This window comes from Cylas formicarius, unplaced genomic scaffold, assembly GCF_029955315.1.
Source record: "Cylas formicarius isolate icCylForm1 unplaced genomic scaffold, icCylForm1.1 PGA_scaffold_16__1_contigs__length_5364039, whole genome shotgun sequence".
Classification (NCBI taxonomy): Eukaryota; Metazoa; Arthropoda; class Insecta; order Coleoptera; family Brentidae; genus Cylas; species Cylas formicarius.
Window position 1 is genome coordinate 47,487 of NW_026844246.1, and position 10,014 is coordinate 57,500.

Below are 10,014 nucleotides of genomic sequence, written 5' to 3' on the forward strand. Positions count from 1 at the left end.
TTTTCGATCGTTAGATCGCCTTCGAGTCGACCGTTTGGCGCGATTAATTGGCTCGCTTAACATTTTCGTATCGTGGGTTCAATTTTTTAAGAAAAATTGGTTTCCTTCATCGGTACGGGAACGTAGACCGTTTTTCGTTTGCCATCGGCCCGTCTTCGTAGCAGCGATTGCTCGAGCGTTCGAAAACATTTTAAGGCTCCGCACCTTATACAGCTAGATCGCGAACTTAGCGGGTGTTTTAAAGTAAGATTTGGCACTTCGTGGTTCGAAAGCGGTCGCCCTATAATATTTTTCTTCCGAAAAATTTGCGATAACTCTCATCTAACCGAGCGAGTTTATATGCGAATCCGGAACGTTTCTTTCGAGAAATCTCGTGTCGCTTTCAATCTAGCGAAGAGTGATCGAGAGAATGTCCGAAAATTTCCGTCGATCGACGTTCGTTGCCCGAGGCACATCGGTTCGACGCGCGCCGCATTTTAAAGCTTATTATGCGCGCGCGAGTCGGATTGTTTGATCGCGCACTCACGTCGTCTCGATATTTATTACCAACAAAAAAAAATTGGACGGATCGCGTCCGAATAATAATAATAACGAGTGTGGCGTCGGGAACGGTTCATTTCCGTACTCGCACGCTATCACCGCCACACAAAGTGGTCGCGTCTGTTTCTATTTAAAAATAAAATAAACGCGTTTCGCGCGCGTAATTATTATTTTTAAAAAAGAGACTGTTTGTTGTCGTACCGCGCCCGATCGTCGTCATCCGTGGCGGCGGCGGCGGCGGCGCGCTCGACACGTAGAACAGCTCCCTGGTTGATCCTGCCAGTAGTCATATGCTTGTCTCAAAGATTAAGCCATGCATGTTTCAGTACAAGCCAAATTAAGGTGAAACCGCGAAAGGCTCATTAAATCAGTTATGGTTCCTTAGATCGTACCCACAATTACTTGGATAACTGTGGTAATTCTAGAGCTAATACATGCAAACAGAGGTCCGACCGGAGACGGAAGGAGTGCTTTTATTAGATCAAAACCAATCGGTGGCGGGTTCGCGCCCGACATCGTTCAACTTGGTGACTCTGAATAACTTTACGCTGATCGCACGGTCTCGCACCGGCGACGCATCTTTCAAATGTCTGCCTTATCAACTGTCGATGGTAGGTTCTGCGCCTACCATGGTCGTAACGGGTAACGGGGAATCAGGGTTCGATTCCGGAGAGGGAGCCTGAGAAACGGCTACCATATCCAAGGAGGGCAGCAGGCGCGCAAATTACCCACTCCCGGCACGGGGAGGTAGTGACGAAAAATAACGATACGGGACTCATCCGAGGCCCCGTAATCGGAATGAGTACACTCTAAACCCTTTAACGAGGATCAATTGGAGGGCAAGTCTGGTGCCAGCAGCCGCGGTAATTCCAGCTCCAATAGCGTATATTAAAGTTGTTGCGGTTAAAAAGCTCGTAGTCGAATTTGTGTCTCGCGCCGCCGGTTCATCGTCCGCGGTGTTAACTGGCGTGCCGCGAGACGTCCTGCCGGTGGACTTAGCCCGTTCACGCGGGCGGTCCAACTCAATCCTGCCGCGGTGCTCTTCATTGAGTGTCGAGGTGGGCCGGCACGTTTACTTTGAACAAATTAGAGTGCTTAAAGCAGGCTAAAACTTCGCCTGAATACTGTGTGCATGGAATAATGGAATAGGACCTCGGTTCTATTTTGTTGGTTTTCGGAACCCCGAGGTAATGATTAATAGGAACGGATGGGGGCATTCGTATTGCGACGTTAGAGGTGAAATTCTTGGATCGTCGCAAGACGGACAGAAGCGAAAGCATTTGCCAAAAACGTTTTCATTGATCAAGAACGAAAGTTAGAGGTTCGAAGGCGATCAGATACCGCCCTAGTTCTAACTGTAAACTATGCCAGCTAGCGATCCGCCGACGTTCCTCCGATGACTCGGCGGGCAGCTTCCGGGAAACCAAAGCTTTTGGGTTCCGGGGGAAGTATGGTTGCAAAGCTGAAACTTAAAGGAATTGACGGAAGGGCACCACCAGGAGTGGAGCCTGCGGCTTAATTTGACTCAACACGGGAAACCTCACCAGGCCCGGACACCGGAAGGATTGACAGATTGAGAGCTCTTTCTTGATTCGGTGGGTGGTGGTGCATGGCCGTTCTTAGTTGGTGGAGCGATTTGTCTGGTTAATTCCGATAACGAACGAGACTCTAGCCTGCTAACTAGGCGTATTTAGACATCTCAAAGGCCGGCCGGCTCGGGGTTCGCCCCGTTGTCGCGCGCGGTTTTTACTGTCTGCGTACAAACAATTCTTCTTAGAGGGACAGGCGGCTTCTAGCCGCACGAGATTGAGCAATAACAGGTCTGTGATGCCCTTAGATGTTCTGGGCCGCACGCGCGCTACACTGAAGGAATCAGCGTGTCCTCCCTGGCCGAGAGGCCCGGGTAACCCGCTGAACCTCCTTCGTGCTAGGGATTGGGGCTTGCAATTGTTCCCCATGAACGAGGAATTCCCAGTAAGCGCGAGTCATAAGCTCGCGTTGATTACGTCCCTGCCCTTTGTACACACCGCCCGTCGCTACTACCGATTGAATGATTTAGTGAGGTCTTCGGACCGATACGCCGATGGCGTTTCGGCGTCGTCGATGTGTCCGGGAAGTTGACCAAACTTGATCATTTAGAGGAAGTAAAAGTCGTAACAAGGTTTCCGTAGGTGAACCTGCGGAAGGATCATTAAAGTGATAATAAAAATTACACAGTTTGTCTTTATTTAGTCGAACGAATTTTTGTCGCTGACGCTCGGTCGAAAATATCTCGCGTCGATCTTTAAGTCGGCCGCGATTAAATTCGACGACTACGACGACCACTCGACCACCGTAAAAAAGGGGAGAGAGGAGTAGGAGTAGGAGGAGCGCCGACAAAATTCCGGGTACCTAGACGGAACTCGAAGCGCGAAACCTAGTTTCGCGCTCGCCGTCGACAAGGTGTCAAACGATATTCGCCCGGAGCACCGAAAAGTACTTACACCCACCCGCGACCCGCGAGGAGGTGTGTATATAAACTTTAAACCGGCGCGGGTCGTCCGAACGCGAACGCGCGCGCGCCTACCGTCTGAATAATAAAGAACAAAGGGCGCGCGGCGAAGTGTTCCGTCGGATAGACCGGCCCGAAATCGAACTTTTTTTTTTTTTTTTACGTCGAAAGGTATATACCTCGCCTTCCGTAAAAAAAATGTATGTGTCGATAACAACGCCGACGACTCTTTTTCGGAGACGAAAAGCGTTAAACCGATCGAAAAAAGATTACCCTAAACGGTGGATCACTTGGCTCGTGGGTCGATGAAGAACGCAGCTAATTGCGCGTCAACTTGTGAACTGCAGGACACATGAACATCGACATTTCGAACGCACATTGCGGTCCTCGGATTCTGTTCCCGGACCACTCCTGGCTGAGGGTCGTATCCAATTTAAAGACTGCTCGGTTTTTTCGCCCGCGAGGCGCGAGAAACGTCGGAGCGAGTTGGACGTGTAGCGCGGGAAGGAGTGAGGAGCAACAGCACGTTCGCGCTTAGCGCGCGATCTCTCTCCTACCCGGTCTCGCGACGTTTTAAAACGCGAAAGCGAAACTCCGGCCGCGTTCTAAGGAACGCGACCGAGTTTGCGAACGACGTCGATTTTCGACGCACCGGTTCGTCGCGTCGCGCTCGCTTAAAAGCGCGAGAGACGAGCGTAATTAAAACCGCCCGCGTATGTCGCAGGTCCGCGCAAAATTGACGATCGTCGTGTCCGTTATTTTCTCGATAAGAAGAAAAGGTGTCCGACGTCTGATCGTTTGCGGCCGCGTAACGAGTGGTGGATATAGCGGTTTTAAATATAAACGCTGAACCGTTTCGAAATTCACGTCTACGTTTTATATATATATTTATATATATATATATATATATATATATATATATATATAATGATTTTATCGATCGACCTCAGAGCAGGTGAGACTACCCGCCGAATTTAAGCATATTAATAAGCGGAGGAAAAGAAACTAATTAGGATTCCCTCAGTAGCTGCGAGCGAACAGGGAAGAGCCCAGCACCGAATCCCGCGGCCGATACCGGGCGCCGGGAAATGTGGTGTTAGGGAGGTTCCGTTATCCCGAGATCGTCCGGCGCGTCCAAGTCCTTCTTGAACGGGGCCACAGCCCATAGAGGGTGCCAGGCCCGTAGCGACCGCCGTCGATCGCGGGAGGGATCTCCTCAGAGTCGGGTTGCTTGAGAGTGCAGCCCTAAGCGGGTGGTAAACTCCATCTAAGGCTAAATATGACCACGAGACCGATAGCGAACAAGTACCGTGAGGGAAAGTTGAAAAGCACTTTGAAGAGAGAGTTCAATAGTACGTGAAACCGTTTAGGGGTAAACCTGAGAAACCCGAAAGGTCGAAGGGAGAAATTCATTCGCGTTTCGGAGTCGGCGCGAGACGTTCGCGCGACGGGGAGGACGGTTACCCGTTACCTTTTCCGCGCCTTACGTTTTTCGACCCGGCATCGAACGCGTGCACTTTTCTCCTGGTAGGACGTCGCGATCCGTCGGGCGTCGGTCTAAGGTCCGCGGCGGAGCCCGCGCGGTTTTCTCGAATCGCGCGGACCCGCGGTATCCTGACCGACTCGCTCGACGGTACGAGAAAGGTCACGGGTCGCTTTAAAAGCGTTCGACTCGCGGCAAGCGCTCCGGATACTAGTCGGCTATCGGACCCGGTGCCGGTACCGACCTCCGGTGACTGTTGGCCTCGAAGTTCTCGAACCGACCCTCGCTCGTAAAAAAGCGTGACCGATCTGCGACGCTATAGCTTTGGGTACTTTCAGGACCCGTCTTGAAACACGGACCAAGGAGTCTAGCATGTGCGCGAGTCATTGGGATTCGCTAAACCTAAAGGCGTAATGAAAGTAAAGGTTCGTCTCGCGCGAACCGAGGGAGGATGGGCGATTCGCCTTTAAAGCGGTCGCCTCGCACTCCCGGGGCGTCTCGTTCTCATCGCGAGAAGAGGCGCACCAAGAGCGTACACGCTGGGACCCGAAAGATGGTGAACTATGCCTGGTCAGGACGAAGTCAGGGGAAACCCTGATGGAGGTCCGTAGCGATTCTGACGTGCAAATCGATCGTCGGAACTGGGTATAGGGGCGAAAGACTAATCGAACCATCTAGTAGCTGGTTCCCTCCGAAGTTTCCCTCAGGATAGCTGGCGCTCGTAGCGTACGAGTTTCATCCGGTAAAGCGAATGATTAGAGGCATTGGGGTCGAAACGACCTCAACCTATTCTCAAACTTTAAATGGGTGAGATCTCCGGCTTGCTCGAACTATATATATTTATTTATATATTATTGAAGCCGCGAGAGACACGAATCAGAGTGCCAAGTGGGCCATTTTTGGTAAGCAGAACTGGCGCTGTGGGATGAACCAAACGTCGAGTTAAAGCGCCAAAATCGACGCTTATGGGATACCATGAAAGGCGTTGGTAACTTAAGACAGCAGGACGGTGGCCATGGAAGTCGGAATCCGCCAAGGAGTGTGTAACAACTCACCTGCCGAAGTTACTAGCCCTGAAAATGGATGGCGCTGAAGCGTCGTGCTTATACTCGACCGTCAGAGGCATGTGCGATCGTCGTTTTCGGACGCGATCATGAAGCCCTGACGAGTAGGAGGGTCGCGGCGGTGAGCGCAGAAGGGCTGGCCGCGAGGCCGTCTGGAGCCGCCGCCGGTGCAGATCTTGGTGGTAGTAGCAAATACTCCAGCGAGGCCCTGGAGGACTGACGTGGAGAAGGGTTTCGTGTGAACAGCCGTTGCACACGAGTCAGTCGATCCTAAGCCCTAGGCGAAAGCCGATGTCGATGGGGTGTAGTTTTACACGTCGCGGTCCGTCTTATTATAAAATAATATATAATTTTTGACGAGCGAGAAAAACGAGAGCGCACACCCGTCGGGCGAAAGGGAATCCGGTTCCTATTCCGGAACCTGGCAGCGGAACCGTTAATAAGTCGGGCCCTCGCAAGAGAGTTCGTCGGGGTAACCCAAAAGGACCCGGAGACGCCGTCGGGAGATCCGGGAAGAGTTTTCTTTTCTGCATGAGCGTTCGAGTTCCATGGAAACCTCTAGCAGGGAGATATGGTTTGGAACGCGAAGAGCACCGCAGTTGCCGCGGTGTCCGGATCTTCCCCTCGGACCTTGAAAATCCGGGAGAGGGCCACGTGGAGGCGTCGCGCCAGTTCGTACCCATATCCGCAGCAGGTCTCCAAGGTGAAGAGCCTCTAGTCGATAGAATAATGTAGGTAAGGGAAGTCGGCAAATTGGATCCGTAACTTCGGGATAAGGATTGGCTCTGAGGATCGGGGCGTGTCGGGCTTGGCGAGGAAGCGGGTTCCGGTTAACGAGCCGGGCCTGGGCGAGGAGACGATCTCCGGATCCGATCCGAACCCGGTCCCGAGCCTTGGCCTCCCGCGGAACCGCCTCGCTGCGAGACCCGGAAAACTCCGGTTTTCCGGTGTTCTCTTCGGCCGCTATTTAACGGTCAGCTCAGAACTGGCACGGACCGGGGGAATCCGACTGTCTAATTAAAACAAAGCATTGCGATGGTCTTAACGTGATGTTGACGCAATGTGATTTCTGCCCAGTGCTCTGAATGTCAAAGTGAAGAAATTCAATCAAGCGCGGGTAAACGGCGGGAGTAACTATGACTCTCTTAAGGCTTTTTGGCTGGGGAGAAGTAGTTGCTCGCAAAGTGTGGGGGCTTGTTAAGCGACCGCTGGTTTGGGGGCGCGCGAAGCTCTGGTCAAGCATCTTCCGCAGTCCAAGTCGTTAGAGGTGTCGGGCCGTGCGGTACTAGTATCCGAGACTTGGACTCCCCCCTCTCTTGTATGGCCTGCTAAGACATTGTTGGAGTCGCTTGAGGTGTCGGTTTCTAACTAGTATCCGAGACTCCCTCTCCCCCATGCAAGTGCCAACCCCCCCTCCTCGTGGTAACTGCTGGACACTGGTCTTGAACACCGGTGACTAAGTGGGGCACTGGCTATGCGGGCGGCGGGCGTAACGCTCGAGTGTGGGGTAGCCACCCACTGCTTCCGCTAGGCGTTTAAGTCCCAAGGATTGCCACCAGGGCATGGGCTAGTGTGAGAGGGCGATTCGCTACGCCTGAAAGCATCTGAGGACGGAGGTCAACTAGGCCTCGTTCAGCGGACTTGGTTCTGGTCCCTCTTGAAGGTGTGAGTATAACTCGTCAGTGCGGTTTGGTGGCACCTCCGCATATTGAAGCACTAGTCCTGGCCTCGCCAACCAACACCATGGCCGTTCTGAAATGGAAACCTACCGAGCGGTAGGCAGAAGTATGCGCGGAACAACCCCCCAATGGGAGAACGGCGTCTGGAGGGTGTACGCTTATGGGCAATAGGCGGGGCTTGCCAGGCCAGCCTCGCCTGCCCAAAATTTGTGCAGGCACTAAATTTAAAACCCAAGCCTCGGATGGACCTTCCCGGGGGGGGCCGCTGCCCTCCCCTCCTGCTACGACTGGTCGACCGGAGGAACGCGCAAGCGGACCTTCGAACCCGACCCCGCGGCGGGCGGGTGGCCCTCAGACAAGGTCGAAGGCCCTTCGAGGTGGGTGCAATGTTGCTAGTGGACGTGCGCAGCTGAGGCCTGACACTGCGGGACCAAGTGGGTCTAGTAACGTGGTGCAACATGGCCGCGCTGTAGCCCTGTCTACGACTAACCATGCCGATCCCGACGGCGTAGCCGGACCGACGCGGGCAGATGAATTTCTCTGTCCACTATGCGGCAGATCTTTCACTACCAAAACCGGACTGGGAGTGCATCGGAGGCGGGCACATGAGGAGGAGTACAACGAGGGGCTCAAAGCGCCCAGCGTCAAAGTACGCTGGCAGCGCGAGGAACTCGAGCTCATGGCGGTCTTGGAGGCGGAGGCAATACAGAAGGGCGTGCCCTTCTTGAACCTCTACCTGCTCGACAAAATGTCAGGGCGTTCGCAGGAGGCCATCAAAGGTGCTCGGCGACGTCAAGACTACAAAGCCATGGTTGGTGAAAGGCTTGCGGAGCTTCGTGCGAAGCAGCCGATCCCAACGTTACGCTCAACATCGAACGCGAGTTCTGACGGCCAAGGTCAACGGCCGCAGTCACCTGCTGACTGTAGTAGTGCCTCGTCCTCCTATGGATCCGCCCCGTCCGCCCCCAATAGTCCGGCGGTAGATGATGGTGAAGCCGCGGGCAGAGCCGAGGATCCGCTGAGGGCCAAAGTGAGAGAGCTTGCGGATGGGCTGTTCGATACGGACACCTACTCTTGCAACCTTCTTCTTACGGCGGCCCGAAGGGCCTTGGAGGGAAGACCGATTCTGCACCAGCTGACGGAATGGCTACAACGATGTTTTCCGACTCCTAGCGCGCCCGAGTCTCGCACTCGGCGCCAAGCTCGACCACCTGGCGGCAATGGAGAAGGTGGACAGGAAAGGAGAAGAGAGAGACGCAGGCGTGAATACGGACACGTTCAGAGGCTTTGGCGTAGGGATAAGCGAGCCGCAGTACAGGAAATCCTGGAAGATAAGCCCGTAGTTTCCCACGAGCTAGAAGTCCTGCATGAGCACTGGTCGGGGGTGATGGGGGCCGAGTCGCAGCAATGCGAGCTGGGTCCACGGGACCACCCGCCTGAGATTCGTGCAGGCCTAGCGGCGGTTTGGGAACCGATGACGGAGGCAGACGTCTCGGCAAATGAGATCAAGCTGAACTCTGCGCCTGGCCCTGACGGAGTTACGCCACGCCAATGGAAGGCTATGCCGGCCAGAATGCGTGCTCTCTTTTACAACCTGGTGATGTTGACCAACGAGATTCCCGAGCGGCTTCTCAAAGCTCGGACTTCTCTACTTCCGAAGAGCGCTCTCCCAGAACATCCGGGAGAGTATAGACCGATCACCGTGGCACCAGTACCCTTGCGGCAGTTCAACCGTGTGTTGGCTGCTCGTTTGGGGAAATCGAACGTTATCGACCAGCGCCAGCGTGCGTTTATGACCGCTGATGGATGCTGTGAAAACACGGCAATTCTGGATGCGGTCATACATGATGCGCGTGGCCGGAGGAGAGAGTGTCACTTGGTGGTGCTTGACATTGCCAAGGCTTTTGACACCCTCAGCCACCATGCCATCCGGTCTGCCCTTGTCGGAAACCGACTTCCTGCTCCATTCGTGGAGTACGTGATGACGGCGTACGACAAGGCGTCAACGGTGATATCAGTGCACGGTCGAGTCTCGGAGGAGGTGAAAGTCCGGCGAGGAGTTCGGCAAGGGGATCCCTTGTCACCGATCCTGTTTAACCTATGTTTCGACTACGCGTTGCGCAGTATGCCGCGGGAAGTCGGATACACGTTGGGGGGAAGCGAAAACATCCAGTGCCTATCTTATGCCGACGACCTGGTCGTGCTTTCGAGCACTCGATTCGGGATGAACGTCGCGCTTAAGCACTTACAGTCAACCTGCGGAAGCGTGGGCCTTAAATTCGCTCCAGCCAAGTGCATGTCGCTGTCGTATGTACCTGTGGGGAAGGAGAAGAAAGTGAAGGTGCTCACTGAGCCTTCCTTTCGACTCGGCGGCGAATTCATTCGCCCCTCTACAGTGTTCACGCGATGGCGCTACCTTGGTGTGGACTACGATTCTCATGGCGTTGTCCATGCAGAGACCCATCTACAGAGGCTCCTAGAACGTATTGGAAGAGCTCCGCTAAAGCCGCAACAACGTCTGGAGCTGCTCGCGAATTACATCGTACCCAAGGTTTACCACTCGTTGGCCCTTGGGTCGGTGAATGCCGGGCGGCTTCGGGCGCTGGACAAACAGTTGCGGCGCCATGTGCGAACATGGTTGCGGCTGCCCAAGGACACACCCACGGGCTACTTCCACGCCTCTGTCCGCGACGGTGGCTTAGGTGTCCCCGCCCTGTCCACGGGGATTCCCTCGATGATCGTAGGGAGGATGGGCCG

At 54.3% G+C, this 10,014-nt stretch overlaps 2 non-coding genes and 1 pseudogene across 2 annotated transcripts; all 3 read left to right on the plus strand.

Moving 5' to 3' along the window:
- Positions 1 to 803: 803 nt before the first annotated feature.
- Positions 804 to 2,734, plus strand: LOC132695948 (small subunit ribosomal RNA). The gene has a single exon (XR_009617949.1). It is a non-coding gene; the product is annotated as a small subunit ribosomal RNA (ribosomal RNA).
- Positions 2,735 to 3,301: 567 nt separating this feature from the next.
- LOC132695946 (5.8S ribosomal RNA) lies at positions 3,302 to 3,456 on the plus strand. The gene has a single exon (XR_009617947.1). It is a non-coding gene; the product is annotated as a 5.8S ribosomal RNA (ribosomal RNA).
- Positions 3,457 to 3,972: 516 nt separating this feature from the next.
- Positions 3,973 to 10,014, plus strand: part of LOC132695945 (large subunit ribosomal RNA) — an 8,030-nt pseudogene continuing 1,988 nt past the window's right edge.